The following is a 20,209-nucleotide window of genomic DNA, read 5'->3' as shown; positions in this document are numbered from 1 at the left end:
CCGACGACGTTGGTAGTGGGCGCAACGTTAGGAAGCAACAAATGCGTTGGATAATAGCGTTTTTTGAAAAACAACTGGCGTTTTGAAAGTCAAAAGGCTTTGCGGGAGTCACGAAGTGAATATACGAAAAAATTTTTCGTGAAAAAATAATTATTGCTGTGCATAAAAAAATAATTTTATTGTTATAAAATTTGAAGTGTGTAATTAAAACTATAATGCATTAAAGCTACTACGAAAAACAATTTACAGTTAGACAAAAGAAACGGTAAATTATTTTAACCAATATCAACAGATAATGCAAATCCGTGCGTGAAACTCAAAAAAAAAAAAATATTTTGATTTATTGTAATCATTATATTTGGTAATCATTACATGCTGTAATCATTATATATTGTTATCATTACATATTAATTACAAGTACTTTCTGTGATGAATTTGAGTTTTGAAGTAAATTTGTCTAAAACACGACTTAGTTACCCACGAAAATAATTTCTGTAACGCAAATATTTGAAAGATGTTGTGAGTGTTAGAGAAAAATATTATCGAAACAGAAGGAGGAAACAAAATTGAAGAAAAATCAGCAGTGAAGTCGAAACAGTAAGAAAAAAATTTCAAAAATATTAGCAATAAAGCTGAAAAATATTACCGAAATAAAAATTAAGAAAATATGAACTGAGTCTGTAATATATTTACAACAACATATCATACAAAAAATATTAATAAAAGCATAGAAGTTAAAACCAAAGGAAAAATATAGATTTTTCGAACAAGTGTAACAAAAAAAAAATTACAAAACATAAAAATAATATTAATAAATAACAATAGTTTTAAAAACTCACCTAATAGCAAGCAATCTGCGCAGCAAAACAAATAAAAAAATAAATAAAAAAAATATTCAAAAAAATTTACTGCGCTTTATATAACACAGCAGCTGTGAGAAAAATTATTGCATTTATTTTCAAACTAAAGTAAAATTTTTTGCGGCTTTAATTCGCACACAGAAAGCTTACAACACCAATTACAACCCAACTAATTCAACGAAACGCTTATAAAAGCAAAAAAAAATATTTCCAAAGCAAACTCCGCACTTTACAGCAGCTCATAAAAGTGTGTGTACATAGCAATTTGTTTGAGCTTGTTGTAGATTTACGTGTTTAAGCAATTAAAGCCAACTTAAAGCCGCACACCACAAGCCACCGCAAGCGTTGTAACCACCACACCGTGCAACTGTGAAATTGCTTCATTTTTAATTTACCAGCTGCCTACGAAAAGTTAAACAAGCGAGCGTGTTATATTTTTACAAAAAAATAAATAAATAAGTGTGTGTTATTTCTGTTGTTTGTGTAAAACTTTTGCACCGCATGCATTTTTAATAGATTTTTACACTTCAACTGTTGCAAAGTGCAAGCGTGTGGATTTAACAGATTTAATAACGTTTGGTGTTGGTGCAAATGATTCGGTTTGCCACAAAAAGAACAACAACAAAGCGATACAGGTGAGTTTCGTTTTTGTTTGAAGCGCTCACCCACTAGCACACTTCAAATTTAGCTAAATAGTATTAATTAATTAAAAAAAGGTTGCTGGATGGCAGCCCACGTTTATGAAAAGTGTTAGCATTGGTCTTAAAAATTATGAAAGTGCGCTGGTTTGCTTTTTATTGGTGCATAAATAATTATTTGGTGGACATACAGATATACATATGTATGTGTAACGTTTTACAGAAGTTAATGAAATTGCGTTTGGCTCGCTTGTGTGTAATTGTGTATTTATTGGCTAATAAATTTCAAATTTATATTTTAAAATATTGCAAACACGGGTCTGATTTTACGCTAATTAAATATGTGAAACCAATTTATTATATTTTTTTCAATATTTTTCTGACCTTACCACATTTAGGACGTCTTCATTATTTCTTCGCTAATTTGCCAATATACCTAATAAATTGTACATTTTTGAATTTTTATGAGGCATTACAAACTACCCAATAAATTCAGGCAATTAGTGAATTTTCGTGACATAAAGCTCAATATGTTAATATGGGTATTTTACAAGATATTCGGAACCAATGATCGAAAATATATTTTGTGTGTTAATTAAACAGTGATAAACGTTTTGGTTGACCTTGTTCTGTAATCTAATTCAAACTGAATTATAAGAAATAATACAAAATTTTCCAAAAAATATCATTTGTTACATATAAACATTTTTTAATTTAGAAAAAAATGAAAGATTAGTACTGAGTAATAAAATTTGAGTGAAACTAAAAAGAGAAACAAAACCCATAAAAAACTTTTATATGAAATTGTAGTAAGTTTTTTATAAGAAAAAAAATATTTTTTTCGCTCTCATTTCAGAACATTTAATGAGTCGTTCACAAAGTTATTTTCTTCAACTATTCCCTTTGTAAAGAACTCAACCTTTTTGCTTGTTTTTAATGAGAGTGAAAAATTTTAAATTTAATATTAAAATAAATTAAATATAAAGTATTGAGATTGAGTTCTTTACAAAGTTGTTTTCTCTTCTCTACCTTCATTGGTTACTTTTAAAGTCATAGACTGAATTTAAATATAAAAAATACTGCTCCATACAATTGGCTTAAAAATTTTTCGAATAAAATGTCGATAATGAAATTTTGTGAGATTCCAAATAAAAATCCGATTCAATATTCGTATATTCAAATATTTTTGCTTTCTGAACGTAATGTCTAGAATGCCTTATAAAATATCCATTATTGAGATTCTTATTCTAACATAGAAAAAGGAAAATTCTGGCAAGAAATTGAATAATTTTATTTTTCCAAGTTTACCATTAAATTACAAAAAATAATACAAATATAATAAATGAAAGGTACCTGAAGCATCTTCAAAATAATTCAGACATGTATGTACATACATAATGAATCGAAAATTCTTAAAACAAAAAAATAATAAAAACTAACTTCAGATATTTTTTTAATGTGAATAAGAAAAATATATTTTGTTGGGAATCAACTCAATCTCGAAAATGATTGATACACAAAGGAAGTAAAATGATAATTACACATAAAAAATTAAAATATCTTAAAGAGCGAAAAGTGATCTAGACTAGAAACGAAATGGTCTAACAAAATTTTAAGTGTATCTCGAAAGGTTATATTCACATAAAAGCCAGAAAGACGCGTGGTTTGTTTATTTTTTTTTTAAGTTACATTTTATGGTAGTTAATAAAAAAATAAAAAATATACATTTTAAGAATTTAAGTAGTTAAATGTTCGGGAATTCGAATTCGAAAATTTTGGGATACCCTCAATCCAGGCGGACCTTAGGTTTTTCCTACAAAAACTACATTACAAAGTGGACTAAAAATTCGAAATTATTATTAAAAATTTGAAATTATTATCAAAAATTTAATTTATTTTAATATTATTTGATAGATTTCGAATCGCTAGGTTCTGCTGTTTCGGAAAAACTTCCTCACCGTCTCCGAAAACAGCGTTCTGAGAAATACTATTGAGAAACCATTTAGTTCTTAAAGCTAGAAATAGCAATTAAAATCCAATCCAACAATCAAATTAATATTTCAAAACAAAGTTACAAACTTTGGCATCACATAATCTTAGAATACATAAAAATAGAAAACAATTCTTGTTACTTAAATTATAATTAATTTTAAAGTTTGAAATGAAATGGGAATATCTGATGGTAAACACAAATCTAGTGAAAAATAGTAGTTTTCATTGAAATTTTTGCGAAATTAAGTAATTTAGAAAAGTTTCTAGCAACAATATTGATACAGTACAATTTGTAAAAAAATGTATTTTAAACAAATTGTCATGATCTAGGCGTAAACTCCCATATAGCGCAAGATTGCTGCAGCATTTTAACGAAGAAGTAGCCATCTTAACTTCTAGAGGTTGACTACCAAGCGACTCAAACGCCTCAAACCCAGCGATCTTTTAAATTAGCCAATACTCTCAAAGTATCATTATTTTTTTCTTTGATCAATCTGTTTTTTTATTTTTTTAATTCAGCTTCTGTTTATAGCTACTTCATATTAAAAACAAGTAAGGAAGGGCTAAGTTCGGGTGTCACCGAACATTTTATACTCTCGCATGGTAAAGTGATAATCGAGATTTCATAATACGTCATTTACATATTTTTCAAATACCGTATTTTTGTAAAGTTTTATTCCGCTATCATCATTGGTTCCTAATGTTTATACTCGTATTATACAGAGAAGGCATCAGATGGAATTCAAAATAGCTTTATATTGGAAGAAGGCGTGGTTGTGAACCGATTTCACCCATATTTCGTACATGTAATCAGGGTGTTAAGAAAATGTTATATACCGAATTTCATTGAAATCGGTATATTAATTTCTGAGATATGGTTCTTGGTCCATAAGTGGGCGGCGCCACGCCCATTTTCAATTTTTAAAAAAAGCCTGGGTGCAGCTTTCTTCTGCCATTTCTCCCGTAAAATTAAGTGTTTCTGGCGTTTTTTATTTTTCGGTTAACGCACTTTTAGTGATTTTCAACATAACCTTTGTATGGGAGGTGGGCGTGGTTATTATCCGATTTCTTCCATTTTTAAACTGTACATGGAAATGCTTCAAGGAAACAACTCTGTAGAGTTTGGTTGACATAGCTATAGTAGTTTCCGAGATATGTACAAAAAACTTAGTAGGGGGCGGGGCCACGCCCACTTTTCCAAAACAATTGCGTCCAAATATGCCCCTCCCTAATGCGATCCTTTGTGCCAAATTTCATTTTATTCTTTATCTTTATTTATGGCTTAGTTATGACACTTTATAGGTTTTCGGTTTCCGCCATTTTGTGGGCGTGGCAGTGAGCCGATTTTGCCCATCTTCGAACTTCTTATGGAGCCAAGGAATACGTGTACCAAGTTTCATCATGATATCTCAATTTTTACTCAAGTTACAGCTTGCACGGACGGCTTGCTTTCGACTCTACTCGTCGCCCTGATCACTTTGGTATATATAACGCTATATCTGACTCTTTTAGTTTTAGGACTTACAAACAACCGTTATGTGAACAAAACTATAATACTCTCGTTAGCAACATTGTTGCGAGAGTATAATAATACTCTAGACGCCCAAATTTCGTTCACTTTTTCGCAATTGATAAAAAATATTATGACTTTTTTTTATTTATACATCTTTCAAGAGTAAATAAAAACAAAATTAATAAACATGTACTTACGTGCTGAGCTAAAAGGAAAAAAGCCAAGTTCTAGAGAGTGAAGAATACAAACATCACTATCGTACAAACAACAACCGAAAGTTGTTTTTATCAAGATGGCTACTCCTAATAAAAGTAGATGATGCACTACTTTTTTTATTTTCTCTAATATTTTAAAAATTTTACAATTTTAGTACAAAACATTTATTCTTTGTTGGCTAATATCATAGAGTGGTGCGTAAGATAAATAAATGAGGATTGCACCGCGACCTAAAGTCTACTGTGTCCTAAAGTGGTGTGTAGAGAATATCTTGTCAAATTAAAAGTAAACTGATTGATTTGAACTTGAGATATGATAACAAATGCATAAAAAAAAATATTTTTTCTGAAAAATATTAAGAGAAAATCGGCCGAGTTGCATTGACAGTAAAACAATTTTAAATTTGAAAATTATCTATATTTTCTAAAGTCCTTTAAAAGTGAAATTTTTCAAAACCTAAACAATTTTTTTTTTTCAAATTTCTAAGCTGCTCGAATACCTGCATCAAAAGAGCACCAACAACTTAAAATACATTCAACAGGCGTACAAAATGTGCTTCAATTACTATTTTTGTTGCCTTTTTATATCAAAGAAAGATATTCTCATACAACTGCAACATTTCTGCACAATTAGATTCGCACAAAAAACCTATTTCTTCCACTCAATGCAGTTCTTATTTAATCCTGCAAAAAACTCTCTCTTGCACAAACACTTCACCAACACTATCTTCAGCAAATTATCTAAAAAAGCATTTAAAATAAAAATTATGCATGTACATGACACTGCTGACTGTCTAAGCGGAAAATCTACGGCAGATGTACATTTAAGATTTGTTGACTAAACGTCCGAGTCTACGCACTGACGCAGCGCACTGACCTGCTTAATGATGAAAGAATGATAGATAGCAGAAAAAAAGCAGCACCAACAAAACACCGTACTAAATTATGCCTGCGTATGCCAGTTTTATCTGATCGGCCGCAGCGCACAAATTAAGCGAAATTACAAAGGCATCATAAATGCCGCCGTGGCGCTCCCTGCACCCAGCACACCGTGGCCGAGGCTGCAGCAAGCGCATTAATTTCTTTATGTGTCCACTGTGTCTACCATTCACCTTGCCGCATAAATACATATATCTGAGCCGAAATGGGCGCACATTTGATTTCATTTAATTTCACTTTGTTTTGCGCTTCATTTGCCTTCACTTTATTTGTGTTTTGTTGCCGCTTTACGCAGCGCTTGCCTCTACTTGCTTTATCGAATGTACCCAATCTTATCGCGGCTGCTGTGTAACCGAAAATTGTCTATGTGCCGCGCGCTGCCGCGTGAAATTTATTTATTAATTTTTTCTTCTCCGCTCACATTCTTTCCCTTACTTGCTGCCACGGCGCAGCAAAGCAAAGCGCGTTAACATTTCAAGTTTATTGGTGAAAAAATTATGAGCAGGTAATTATGTGAAAAATTATGTTTGACAATTAAAATTCTTCACATTTCCGTCTTCGCCGTGCGCTTGACGTTGCCTGGCGTTGGCATATGGCACTCAACGCTTTGATCTTCTAATGTCGATTATTCGGTCGCAGTGACGACAAGTGATAGTAAAGCGCGTGTGGCAAGCAATGCATGGTACTATAGCGAAGTTGGCCATGTGGCTGCCACAAGTTTGCCGACACTTGCTGCTTACGCCGCAAATTATAAGAGTCCCTCTTTTGGGTGTTTATTGCTTTTTCCCTAGACCCTGCTGCGATTTTTTTATTATACCCTGAACAGTGTACATAAATTAAGTTTGTTAAGAAAATCGTAATATATAGAAGGAAACGTCAGAGACCCTGCAGACTATATAAATAAATGATCAGGATAACGATTTGAGTCGATTTCACCAAGTCCGGTTGGCAGTCCGATTATGTAAATGTGAACTAGTCTCTCAGTTTTTAAGTTATCGCTCTGAAATTTTGCATATGTTCATTTCTCGCCATGAAAACACTCACTTGTCGGAATAGCCCATATCGAAACGTTATGAGATATAGCTGCCATACAAACTGGATGATCAAAGTAAAGTTCTTGTATGAAAAACTTTTTTATTTGACGAGATATCTTCACAAGATTTCGCCTGAGTTATTACCAAAGTCAACGGTACATGCTCCGAAAAAATTGTTTGAATCTGATCATTATAACAAATAGCTACTATACAAACTGACCCATCAAAAGCAAGAAAAAGAAGTTTTTATACCCTTTTCAGCTTTAAGAAATCCAACTGTGAATGGTATTATAGCTTTGGTGTAGCCATAGTAAAAATTTTTTCATATATTTTTTTTTCATTTTTTAAATACATACACAATTTTTTTCACTTGCTCTCTGCAGCTCCAATCACTTCTGGTATGCTTGGCATTTACTATGTGTGGCATTTGACGTTCGCTGCTTTGTTGGAGTACATATTCTTGTTGCTTTTAATTTACTGTTTGTTTGCTTATTTCTTGTTGTTGTTATGAAAACAGATTTTTCCTATAAAACAGTTGAAATTCCGTACTTTTCGTCTTGATTGCAGTCAGTTAGCATGAAATTTATTGATGATTTGATTTGCTCTTCGTGCTGTCTAATGGTTTTTGAATTTCTTTTAACGGTAATTTGGTCTGCTTGGATTTATTTTCTTTAACAGCAGTTCTTTTCAGAAAGTTTACGAATATTTTCGCTTAACTTTTGTTGTGTGTTTTAAACGTGGCGAGGGTTTTCATCTGGTTTATGTTGGTTCTAGTTCGTGAGTAATAAAAAACACTCAATTTTGAAGTTTTTGATGAAGTTATATATATAGTATATAGTTTTGCGATCTTCTATCATTTTGGACTAATGTAGCAAAGCTAAATCCCTACAAATCTTTATAATTATTTACTTTGTCCTAGCGCCTGTAATGTTAAGTAAATCCGTCTATTCAAAAACACAATACAAAGCACTTATACTCTGTAAAGTTCAGCTTTCCTTATTTATAATTTTTATTACTTATTTGCAAAAACCACTTCAATCCGTCAGCGTTGCAAGGAGACTGCATTAAGTTTTCTTTTTCTTGCAATCCATTACAGGATTTAATCAAACAGAATCAAGCTAATGTTTGATACCCTGTGCTGACGATGTTCTGCATCGACAGGAAGAAATGATAGTCAGAAGAGGCAAGGTCTGAACTATAAGCTGGATAAGGCAAAACTTCCCAACCATTGTTTTCAAAATTAAATTAAATTTCGGTCTTGCAACGTTAGGTCGAGCGTCGTCATGGAGGAAAATTATTTGCTCGTATCTTGTCGTCAATTGCGAGGGCTTATAGGCAATTACTTGACGCAATTTGATAAATTGTTGTTGGTAGCATTCCGTATTATTGGTTTCAGCTGGGTTGAGATGCTCAAAATACAGCACGGTCTTCTGCTTCACAGCACATCAACATACATCTTAATTATCCGGCTTCACCATTGATTTGGCTGGTTGGAGAGATATAATGCTTATATGTTATGACTTTTTTTCATTTTGTGTTGTCCTAATGGTTTAATTGTTTATCACCATTCCCAATTCAATTGGGATGCTTTTTTTTGAAGCATTCAAGCAGCTCTCTGATACGCAAAATCGTCTTTCAACGTCTATTGGCTTCAATTCTTACCAATTATCCAATTTTGTTACTTTTTTGTATCTGCCTGCTTTTATACGTTTTGAAATTGCTGATTCAGTGTCTTCCAATGATTCTGCTAGATTTTCTGCTGTTTGGAAACAATATTCATCGAGTAATGCTTCAGCATCCTCACCTTCAAATTGTTCTGGTCACCCAGATTGTTTTTCGTCTTCCAAGCCAAAATCACTTTTTTTAAATGTGAGCATCTTCGCCACAAACTTCCACCATAACACGATATTTGACGAGTTTTGCTTCGTATTAAATCCTTGAGAAATAACTTCTTGCTAAAACACTTTTCCAAGAACAAGGTTCGATATATTTCAGCGAAATAATTTATTGTTAAGTTTATTACTTTTTTACTACATAAAATAAAATATAATTAATTAAAAAAAAAATAAAATAAAATTAATATAAATAAATTAAATTAAATTAAAAACAAAGCAAAATTAAATTTTATTTTATCACATATCAAGTATGTATGTACATTTGTGATAAAAAAATTAAATAAACCTAACAATAATTATATTCAGATTAATTTTACTTAATTTAATTTAAGTTAATTATTTATTTTTTATTTTATTTTTTTAATTGATTTAATTTAACTTTATTAAATTAATTAATTTAATAAATTTTTTAATTTTAGTTTATTTTGTTTAATTAATTTAATTTAATTTAATTTCAATTTATTAGATCGGAAATTTATTTTAGTTTATTTTATATTTTTTTCGAAATCATTAATTTCTTCGCATTAAAATTTTGTCTTAATAGAAAAGCTTCATCTCCCGCTTTACTTAAAATACCCCAACTCTCCACCTTCAGGTCTAACATAAAACAAAAGCAGATGCGCTTGTGCGGAAAATTCGTTCCGCGGCTAAACGCATGTCATTGAAATGGCTAATAAACAGCAACAAGGTTCGCTAATGCCCAGTAACCGCAAAAAACGGTCAAATACGAGGACATTGTATGCAAGTATAGACTCTTCCGTGGCGTTGTACTTTTGTGCTGTAAATGTACTGTTTTCAAGGCTTTTCCGCCAAAAAAGTGAAATATATTAAAAGAAAAAAGTTTAAAAATACAAACCTATCTTATACAGCGCGCTGGTGCCGCTGCTTGGCAACAACTTTTCCAAAGTTCACATTGCAGTTTTTTTCCCAATTTTTTTGTAAACGAAATGTGTTCCAATTTCCAACTAGACTACTTTTGCTTTCAGCTCACACCCAAATGGGCGCATATTAAAATGAGCTCGAAATTACACTATGAGCCTTTCTGCTTGCCCGCAGAAATCTTTCGCTCGTTTTCTTCGTTTATTTTCTTTGTCGCATTTACTGCATTGTCATATACGCCGTACTGCCGGCGTCGCCAACCTTCACGCTTTGCTTGCTAATGAAGTTGACGCGCAATCAGCGCGTGCATGTGCTTTTTGTCGCTGTGATTTTTTTGTTTGTTACATTTCCAGTTTGTTTACTTTTAAGCAAAAGAAAAATGTTAACAAAAAGCACAAGGCATATTCCCATCAAACGTGCCGGGCTCTTATACATGTGTGTGTGTGTGTTTGTGGAACACAGCTTCTTCAACAGCTTGCTGGCTGACAACAGTTGTAAGTGATTCTTGAAACAGTTATGTTAAGGCGATACATGTGTATGTATGTAAAATATTTTTCGTTTGTATGTGTGTAGTTGAAAAGTATGCTTTAATGTTTTCAGATACGGAAACTTCTGCTGCTTATCTGCACTCTGCGTCTGCTCGTGCTCGTCTCTAGGCCATCCCTAGCAGATGCTGTGTGTTTGTTTGTATGTGCATATGTAGGTATCTACTATCGGCTGTCGGTTCACTGATAACTGCCCTGCATTTAGCATAATTTATGTCATGGCACATAAATTGTCAGTTCTTGTTTTGGTTTTTGTTGCCCCAATCGATTTTTAATTTCTGTGTTTTTTCCAAATGGAAATTTTGATGCTTCATTATGAAATAGTTTTGAGTTTTGAAAGCATCATTATAATAACGGTATTTCCAAAATTTTACGACTTGGAAACATTTTAAGATTGTAAGTGAAAAAAACTTGTCTTAAATGTAAAAAAAAAAAATATTTAAAATATTAATACTTTCTGATAAGACTTGCACAAGGCTTGAAGAAGTTTCTGGAAATAAATAATTAATTCGAAATTATGAAAAAAAAATATTTCCAGCCAAAACGTTTTGAAAGTGTTAAAAAACTAAACCAAAAATTAACAAAAAATATTTTAAAATAAAAAACGGTAATTCTTTTGCTTAGATAAAAATTTGTGGAGTATAAAAGTATGAAAAATTAAAAAAAAAGGAAAACAAAACATACAAATTATCAAAAGTATATTATTATAAAGGCATTTTGAAATTTTTCAAATATATTTACATACTTTGGATATTCAAAGTATAAATATAGTATTTGAAATGAAAGATATAGATCTTAAGCGAGATAAAACTCAAAATTCTTAACACAAAATAAAAAAAATATTTTGGAGCAAAACTTTTCAAAAGTATTGGGAAAGTTAAAATTTTTGGAACTAAAAAAAATATTTTTTTGATTATTTAAAAAAAAAATAAATGTTTTTAATTATTTTGTTTAATAAGGTGAAAGACTTAGATCTTAATAAGCATAAAGCCATAAAACTCAAAATTCTTAAATTCAAAAACAAAAATATTTTAAGGCAAAAATTTTCCAAACTATTGGAAAAACTAAAATGTGTGGTTATAAAAAAAATATACATATGTATATTATTTTATTGTTAAAAAAATAAATTTTTTTAGATTATTTTTTTTTATTAAGGTAAAAATTTAATATATGAAATGTATAAGAAAGATTGACAATAAAAAAGTATTTAAGTTTGTTTTAATAGTTTATTATTATGTAAACATTTTTAAATGAAAAAGTATGAAAAATTAATAAAAAGCAAACAAGCATATAACAAATTCTTCTCTTAAATAAATTCAATTAAACAAAGAGATATTTAAATTTTCAGGAATATTTATAACCTAATTTGGCTTTTTTAATTAAATAGTTTTAACAGTAATGTATTTAGAGTAAATTACTATTGAAAGCATTTCTTTTAAAAAATAATTTTGAAAATAAAATTCAACAAAAAATGTAAATAAAATCATTGCGAAAAAATTGAAAAGTCAATTCCAATTTTCCAGAAGAAGGATTTTATTGAAAAAATTTATTAATTTTTTTGAACCCAATCCCGACTTAAAAAAAAATTTGTTTAATTAAATTAAATAAAAAAGAATAAATTATTTTCATAAAAAATGTGCTATTAATATCAAAAAGTAAACATTATAAAAATAATTTTTAATTTGCAGTTAGTTTCCAAAATATAAGTCTTGAAAATTTTTAAAAAATTCAAATCGCGTTTTTTATAAAAAAAATGAATAAAATAAAAAAAAGTGGTATACAATTATTATTTTCATGAAAATAAATAAACAGTAAATTGTTATTAAAAAGAAAGCTTCAAAAAGATAATTTTTAATACATAGATATTTAATTAAAAAAAATCTAGGAAAAGTTCGAAAATTAAAAAATTTAATAAAGAAATTAAAAAAATGTATTATCAATAATTTGTTATTAAAAAAAGCTTTAAGCTACATATGTATATAATTTAAAAGAATATTTACAAAAATTCTAGAAAAAAGTCTAGAAAAAAAAAAGAATTTAAAAGTCAAAAAAAAATTGAAAAATAACTAACAATAAAAAAACAGTAATTAATTTTATCATATTTATTATGAATTTCATAATATTTGAAAAATTTTATTATTTAATTATGGCACCAAAAATTTTTTTATTTACGTTACTGAAAATGTGGGAACTTCAAAATAGTTCATTTATTAAAAAATATATATTTTTTTTCCATTAATATTTTTTTTCTAATTTTAATTTTTTTTTGCATTTTGTATTTTGTTTTTTTTTGTTTAATTTAAATTTTTTTATTTTATTAAAAAAAAAAAAATTCTATTAATTTTTTTGTTTTTTTTTTAATTTAATTTATTTTATATTTTGTTCTTTTTTTTTAATTTTTCATGTGTTTTGATTTTGAATCTTTTTTTGAAAAAAATTTTAATAAAAAATTTAATTTATTACTCTACATCACATTTTCTTAACGCGAATTGCACCTGCAAGAATTCCTATGTTGTTCCGAGTGCCACTACATTATTGTTATTGTTGTAAGGTTTGTTATTGCATATGTTACACGTTACGCCTATCATAATTTTCGGCATTTCTAATTAATTAGCGCACAAAATGTGCCAGCAGCATGAATTACAATCAACAGGAATACAAAAAAGTGAAGAAACCGAAGTTACACTAGCTGCGAAACGTACATATTGTATATAAAAAAAGTTTTATGACACTAAATTTAAAAAAATAAATATTTTTAGTAAATTATTGGAACTAAAGGGAAATATTTTATATTTTGAAGCAAATCCAACAAAAAAAAAATAAAAATAATGATATTAACTAACAAAGTTTAGAAACGAAGCTTACCTAGTGATGCTAGGCACGTAAAAATAAAAGAATATTACGAAAAAAATATGAATCACAACTTGGTTTAATTGGTCAGTAAAGTATTACACAACTGTATTTTTAACAAAATTATTAGTTAAAACGAAATAAATAAAAAATACTATATACACAAATTTAACGACTTCTGAACCCACAGCGAATTACTCGAATAATTAAGTCATTCTAGTACTCTTTCATATTTCCAAGCAGTTATTATTTCATATAACTCAAAAAAAAATTATAAATTTCTCCGGTCCTCACACTTTTCGTCAACACTGTTGCGATAAAAATCTCAGCCGCAAGTTCTCCGGAACACAGCAGTTGACAAGTGCGCCTACCTACCCGCGCTCCAGCACTCCACCACTCGACTTTGTAGCCGATTGTCACAAATGATTTCATTCTCCTTCTTTTCTGCGCTTGCCGCACTCTGCCGCTGCGACTGCTGCTGCCACTTTGCGAGCCACATGTGGCCGCCTGCTTGACTGGCGCTACGCACGTACTAACGCAGATGCACATACGTACAATTATGTGATCAGGCGCACGCACACAGGTGCAATGCTGCTGTTGCCACTATCATCAACACGGCAATTGTCCGCTGCAGTGTGTCGCTGCCACCGTCGCGCAGCACAAATAAATCTGCATGCGTCTGTCGTGCACACACATGCTTATGTAACTTGTTGCTATGTAGGTGTGTGTTTTTACAGGTAGTGTCGTGCATATTTGTTTTATTGTTGTTGTTTATCATGCTGTATCACTATTGGTATCTGCAGCCGGCAGCGCGGCATCTCGCATTGCGGAGATTTTCCCTTCAAATCATTTGATATGCATTGTGAAATTGTTTAACGTTGTTGTTGTTGCTGGTTTTGTGTATCTTACCTCGATTTTTTATCGTTTTTAGTTGCTGTTTTTATTTAATTTTTTTTGTTGCGTTTTTTGTTGTCTTACCTCAGTTCAGTTGTCTTTACCTTTCCACCTTCCGCTGACACTTTGTTTGTTGTAGTTGTTGCGCTTAAGTTTATTACCTTTATATTTGCTTGTTTATTATCGTCATTTCGCTTGGGTGCTTGTAAATTTTTCATCTACTTCAACTTGGCATTGCCGCTGGTGCGGCCCTGCCACGGCTCTTGAGTACTTTATACATGTATGTACATATGTGTGTGTGTATGAGTGTGACTGTGTGTATGCGTGTACTTGTATGTTCTTTAATGTTTCCAATTTTTTTCTTTCATCTAATTTTTATGCATTTGTTAGTTTGTTAGCCGATTCTTTGTGTGTAATTTTATTGTTTTGTGAAAAATCTCCGTTGCCTGGCGTGGGGGAAAATTAATTTTAATTGCAGGTGTAGGCTGTTGCGATCATACGCTTTTTGTGCTCTTAATATATGGCGCGCTTAATTAGTTGGCGCCACATTAGCCTACGCACACACAAACAAACATAAAAAAATAAAAACAATAAGAAGTATAAAAAAAATCTTTGTAATTTTTCTTATCATTCTTTCTTTGTTTACTATTTTATGTGTGTTTACCTTTTGTCTTTATTGCTTTTCATTTATTTTGGCTTAATTTTGGTATTTAACTCTTTCGAAATTCATTGACTTTGTCTTTACGTGCCTAAACAATACCGCTAGTTTGTCTAATTGACAAATTGCTTCGTGTTGCAAGTATTTGTTTGCGCTTAGCTGTTGCAAGCTCTGATCATATGCACAGCTTATGAGTTATGGTGTTGAGTTTTTTAAAGAAATATATCTTAATCGCCGCCTTAAATCTGTGTAAAGAGTTAAATATTTGCTTGGCTTAAATTTCCTTTTGTTCGTCACGCCGTGACAACTTACTTAGCGCCTTTAATTTTGTATTGTTGTTGATAAGCGTGACAATTTATTTAGTAAAAATCAAGTTATAGTGTTAACTAAACAAAGGGACAATTTTTTTCGTATTTATTTATACTAATTTAACAATTTTTTGTGTCAAAATCTCATATTAGAAAGAGGAAAATTGTTACTAAAGGGTCACCTATTTCGAGTTTCCCTACTTTTTGGAGAAAAAACACAGAAACTTCAAATTTAATAGGGAATATTTATTATCATTCGAAAGGACAATCTTTGGCATTGATTTTTTGAAGATTATCGCTTTCAAATGTTGGCCGCGGCTACGTCTCAGATGGTGAATGAACTGAGCAGCTCGACTGGTAACTGGCGAATGACACGGCCATGTTTTCCTTCCAGATTTGAATCAAAGCATAATTGCCCGCATAGATTTTAGACTTTACAAATCCCCACAGAGAAAAGTCTAACGGTCTGATATCACACGATTTTGGTGACCAATCGACCGGCCCAAAACATGAAATTATCTGCTAACCGAACTGTTCTCTCTATAAGTCCATTTATTGATGCGATGTGGGAAGTGGCGCCGTCTTGTTGAAACCAAATGTCGCCGAGTTCACGAACTTCAATTTCAGGCATCAACTAGCTGGTTATCATGGCGCGATAACGGTCGCTATTGACGGTTACGTTCTCACCGGCAACATTTTTGAAGAAATATGAATCGATAATTCAACTGGCTTCAAACCACACCAAACTGTTGTTTTTTCTGAATGAAATGACGGCTCTTGAATCTCTTCAGGTTGCTTTCCGTTCCAAATGCGTCATTTTTGCTTGTTTACATACGCATTGAGCCAGAAATAAGCCTCATCGCTGAACAAAATTTGGCTCGAAAACATCGGATCTTCCTGGAACTTTTCAAGAGCCCATAGAGAGAGGCGATGTCCCTTAATGAAATGTTTAACGGCTTCTGTATTTTATACACTTTCTGTTTAAAATCTCGATGCACCAAGTCGGTCCATACCTTAGTACAAGTTGCGAACGACGCTGAATCGGGTCTCCACGGTCTTCGAGTACACTCTCAGCCATGGCTGCTATATTTTCTTCACGGAGTGCTGGACATCGTCGAGTTTGATCGAATATTATCCAGTAATGAATGCTGGGTCTCTATATGGGTGATGTTGTGAATAGTACGCTCGGTAGGCCGATTATGTTGACTATAAGTTCAACGAAGTGCGCGAAACACATTCTTTACAGAACGTAAATTTTCGTAATAAAGTTGAACGATTTGTGAAAGTTGTTCAGGCATAAGTCTTTTCGTGATAAAAGGCCAAACAATACTTAACATCCTTGACGATCTGTAAATAAAATACTATTGTAAAAAGTATCTCTCCTGGGATCACCCGTAATTCACTACAAAAGATCTTTTTGGAACATATACTATTCAAAATTTCTATCTCGAGTAATTTAGCCATATTTAAACCGACGTTTTTTTCAAACAAATTCGACACTTCTGCTAAGCTTACACAGCCAATTTCAGCATTTAACTGATCAGCGCTAATGAGAGGCACTTAAGTTACTCCAAAGTTTATGGCGCGTGACTACTTCAAAGTTACAATTTTATTTTTATAATATTCAGCTAAACACTGCATAAGTGCAATGCTAAATTAAGCGCGAATTGCTTTGCGCCTGAGTGACCATATAACATTGGCTAATATTGTAATAACACCCAATAAACAAATAGACGCCCCTAAATTTCAGAATTGTTATAAAATGCTTATGTAATCATGAACATTAACAGTTTTGTTTAAGTTTTTAATATTTTCTGTGTGAAAAAAAACAGAAAACCACACACACAAACGCAATTTAAACGCTTATTGTTGAAAAGCTATTGTCAGCGGAAATCTCATTTTTCAACTACTTTCAAGCAGTCATAACCAGCAATTAACCCCGGCGCAGAGTGGATATACGAGTATATTTGTATGTATGCATGTATGTATGTGTATGTGCCTGTGTAGTCTTCTGAGCACATATGATGGCTTCCCCCACAATTCGTTAGGTTGTTCCAGTTCAAAGAATTTCATAAAGCCCATTGTCTGAAAAAAAATTACCAAAAAAATAAGCCAAAGCACATACTACAAACCATATAGGGCTTGAAATAATTAGGCTCAGTAATGATATTTTGACCGAAAATGGCACTGCCACAAATGCGTTGCATTAACAAATATGTTGAAAGTTAATTCATATGCAGTCAGTGTAACAATGACCACACAAAATGAAAAAAGAATGAATAAGATTTTTTGATTTTTTTGACAAAAGGTAAAATAAGCTTTGACGCGGAGCATGGATAACGGGAATTTTAGTATATAACAACAAGAAAATTTTATTTTTCAAACTAATACAAAGGAATAATATTTTAATTAGAAATTTTAAGACTTCAATTTGGACCAACAAATGTAGTTTATAGTGTGTTGGAAATATTAATCTTATTCTCAAATTGCAGTTTGGTTTGGTCTGAAAGCAAAATAAACAGCTTGAAATTCTAACTTAGAACTCAGTAGTTCATAGACTTGGTGAACTACTATCTGATCAAATTTGACCCGTACTGGAAGAAACTTACATTTTTATGTATTTTAACAAAAATATTTATTATAACTACTTTCAAAATAATATCCCACGCCAATTTCAAAATTTTCCATATCCATCTGATCAAATTTGACCCGTACTGGAAGAAACTTACATTTTTATGTATTTTAATAAAAATATTTATTATAACCTTAAATTATATCTTAAGCCAATTTTTAAAATTTCTAAATCCATCTGATCAAATTTGAGCTGGATTGGAAAAAATTACATCATCATTTATTTTTCAAACATTTTCGTTATCATCTTCGAAATAATATCCCGAGCTAATTTTCATATTTTCTATAACCATCTGATCAAATTTGACTCGGACTGGAAAGAACTTGCACTTCCAAGTATTTTCACAAAAGTCTTTATTATCAACTTCAAAATATTATTCCGAGACAATTTTCCGTATCTATCTGATCAATTTTGACCCGGACTGGAATAAATTACATTTTCGTGTATTTTTTCAAACACTTTCATTATCATCTTCAAAATAATATTCCGCGCCAATTTTCAAACCACTGATCAAATTTGACCCGGATTGGAAATATATTACATTTTCACGTATTTTAATAAAAATCTTTATTATCACCTTCAAAATAATATTCTGAGCCAATTTTCAAATTTTCCGGATCCATCTGATCAAATTTGACCCGGACTGGAAAAAATTTACATTTTCATGCATTTAGATAAAAATCGTTACTATCACCTTCAAAATAATAACTTGAGCCAATTTTAAAATTTTTCATACATTTTTTATAAGTCTCGGTTGACCTTCAGTACATCCAACATTTTTTTGTTGTGGGTTTCGGCTCAGTTGATGAATGTAATGTCGTTTGAAAACACAACATTTTAAGTAAATTTGTTGTTCAATATTTTAACGTTCCAACTTCAATTGAATTCCAAATTTTTTTTCGAAAATTAAAAGCATACCTTTAGGCGCCGTCGTGCTATAAATTAGGGAATTATATGGTTTGAAAACCTCTGATAGTAACGTAGATCAATAATTTTATTTATCGTGTGTAAGTTAGAAGTTTTCGTTATTCCAGAACTAGCACCTTTCAATATGTCAAAGAGTTTTCGAAATAGGCCGCCTTCGTAGCATACTTTTAGCAGCTTACGAAGGCGAGTTACGGTACTTCCAACAACTCCTTTTAATTTTTTCATTCACATTTCACTTCTCACAGCTGATTGACTGCGTTTCCTGTATATAATTATATACATATGTACAAACATACATATACGTATACTATATACGTGTAACTATATAAAACAACGCAACCCCTTGTTAGTCGCTAATATGCTTGCCTGATTATTTGCTGCTTAAGTCACTTGAACGCACTTGATTGATTTGCAAAAACAAAAAACACCAAAAAACAAAAACTAAAGTATGCAGAAACCCATTGTAATGAAGAGTCGAACATTTGCCAGACGCGCCCAAAATCGCCCGCTGTGCAATGCGATGCCAGCAATTTTCATCGGAAATACTTTCACTTAACATTTTTTCAAGCAGAGCGGCCGCTTTCTTTTGTGCTGCTCGCCACTGGAAAATTTCCTTTCGGCTTCACATTTCAACGCCTCTTAAACGTATTTCATTTAAAGTTCAGCGACAGCAATTTGTGTGTGTTTTTTGCTCGCCTTTGTCCACTTGAGTAACGCTGCGCTCACTACCGCTTGCACAATATATCATTTCCTCCTCTATATGAGCGTTGGACTCGGCACTATCAGCCTACATCAAGCCTCTACATAGCTGTGTAGTTGATATGCTTAAGTGCCTAAACTGGCGGGATTGAGAGGATGTACCGTTGGGCGAGCTCAGCTAGTGAGCGTGGTAATTTGCGCTGCGCTCACACTTGAGTTCAAAGATACGTCTATTATATATTTAGTCGCCACGATTTGGTTAGGTCTTTCGACGCATTGCGGCTTCAAGTGCCTGTGGCGGCGTCTGGCGGCTCTTGACAATCTGTGGTCTACTGGTGCCGTCGTCGCTGCTGCTGCTAACGCTGTTAATTGACTAATGATGCTCATTGTTTGGTGATGCGTTAAATATTTCGTCACGTTAAACGTTACGCTATGATCTGAGCTCATCTATTAATATTCGTAATTATGTAGATATGTAAGTATATATTTGATTGCATTTATTGAAAATTTAAGAAAAAAATGCAGATTTATGACCATACCCACATTTCCGTGGCTTGAGCTCAGCTTAAATTTTAGAACTAGGAGCAATTCACACACCCAAAACTTGAGAGACACTTATTCACGCAAATTTCGAAATGTGTTTCTACATTTAGATTACGTCTCCCATAAAAAAGTTGGATTCATTCAAGAAGACGGCTCGAAGACCGATGTCGTGTATTGGATTTTTAAGT

The 20,209-nt window shown here is 31.7% G+C and overlaps 1 protein-coding gene across 1 annotated transcript in view; it reads left to right on the top strand.

Moving 5' to 3' along the window:
* Positions 1-684: 684 nt before the first annotated feature.
* LOC120767751 overlaps positions 685-20,209 on the top strand; it is a 163,873-nt gene continuing 144,348 nt past the window's right edge. The window contains exon 1 of the mRNA XM_040093965.1: positions 685-1,495. The gene's annotated coding sequence lies outside the window, so the exon portion shown is untranslated. The remainder of the gene's footprint in view (positions 1,496-20,209) is intronic.

This window comes from Bactrocera tryoni, chromosome 2, assembly GCF_016617805.1.
Source record: "Bactrocera tryoni isolate S06 chromosome 2, CSIRO_BtryS06_freeze2, whole genome shotgun sequence".
NCBI lineage: Eukaryota > Metazoa > Arthropoda > Insecta > Diptera > Tephritidae > Bactrocera > Bactrocera tryoni.
This window is presented reverse-complemented; position numbering and strand designations above follow the sequence as displayed.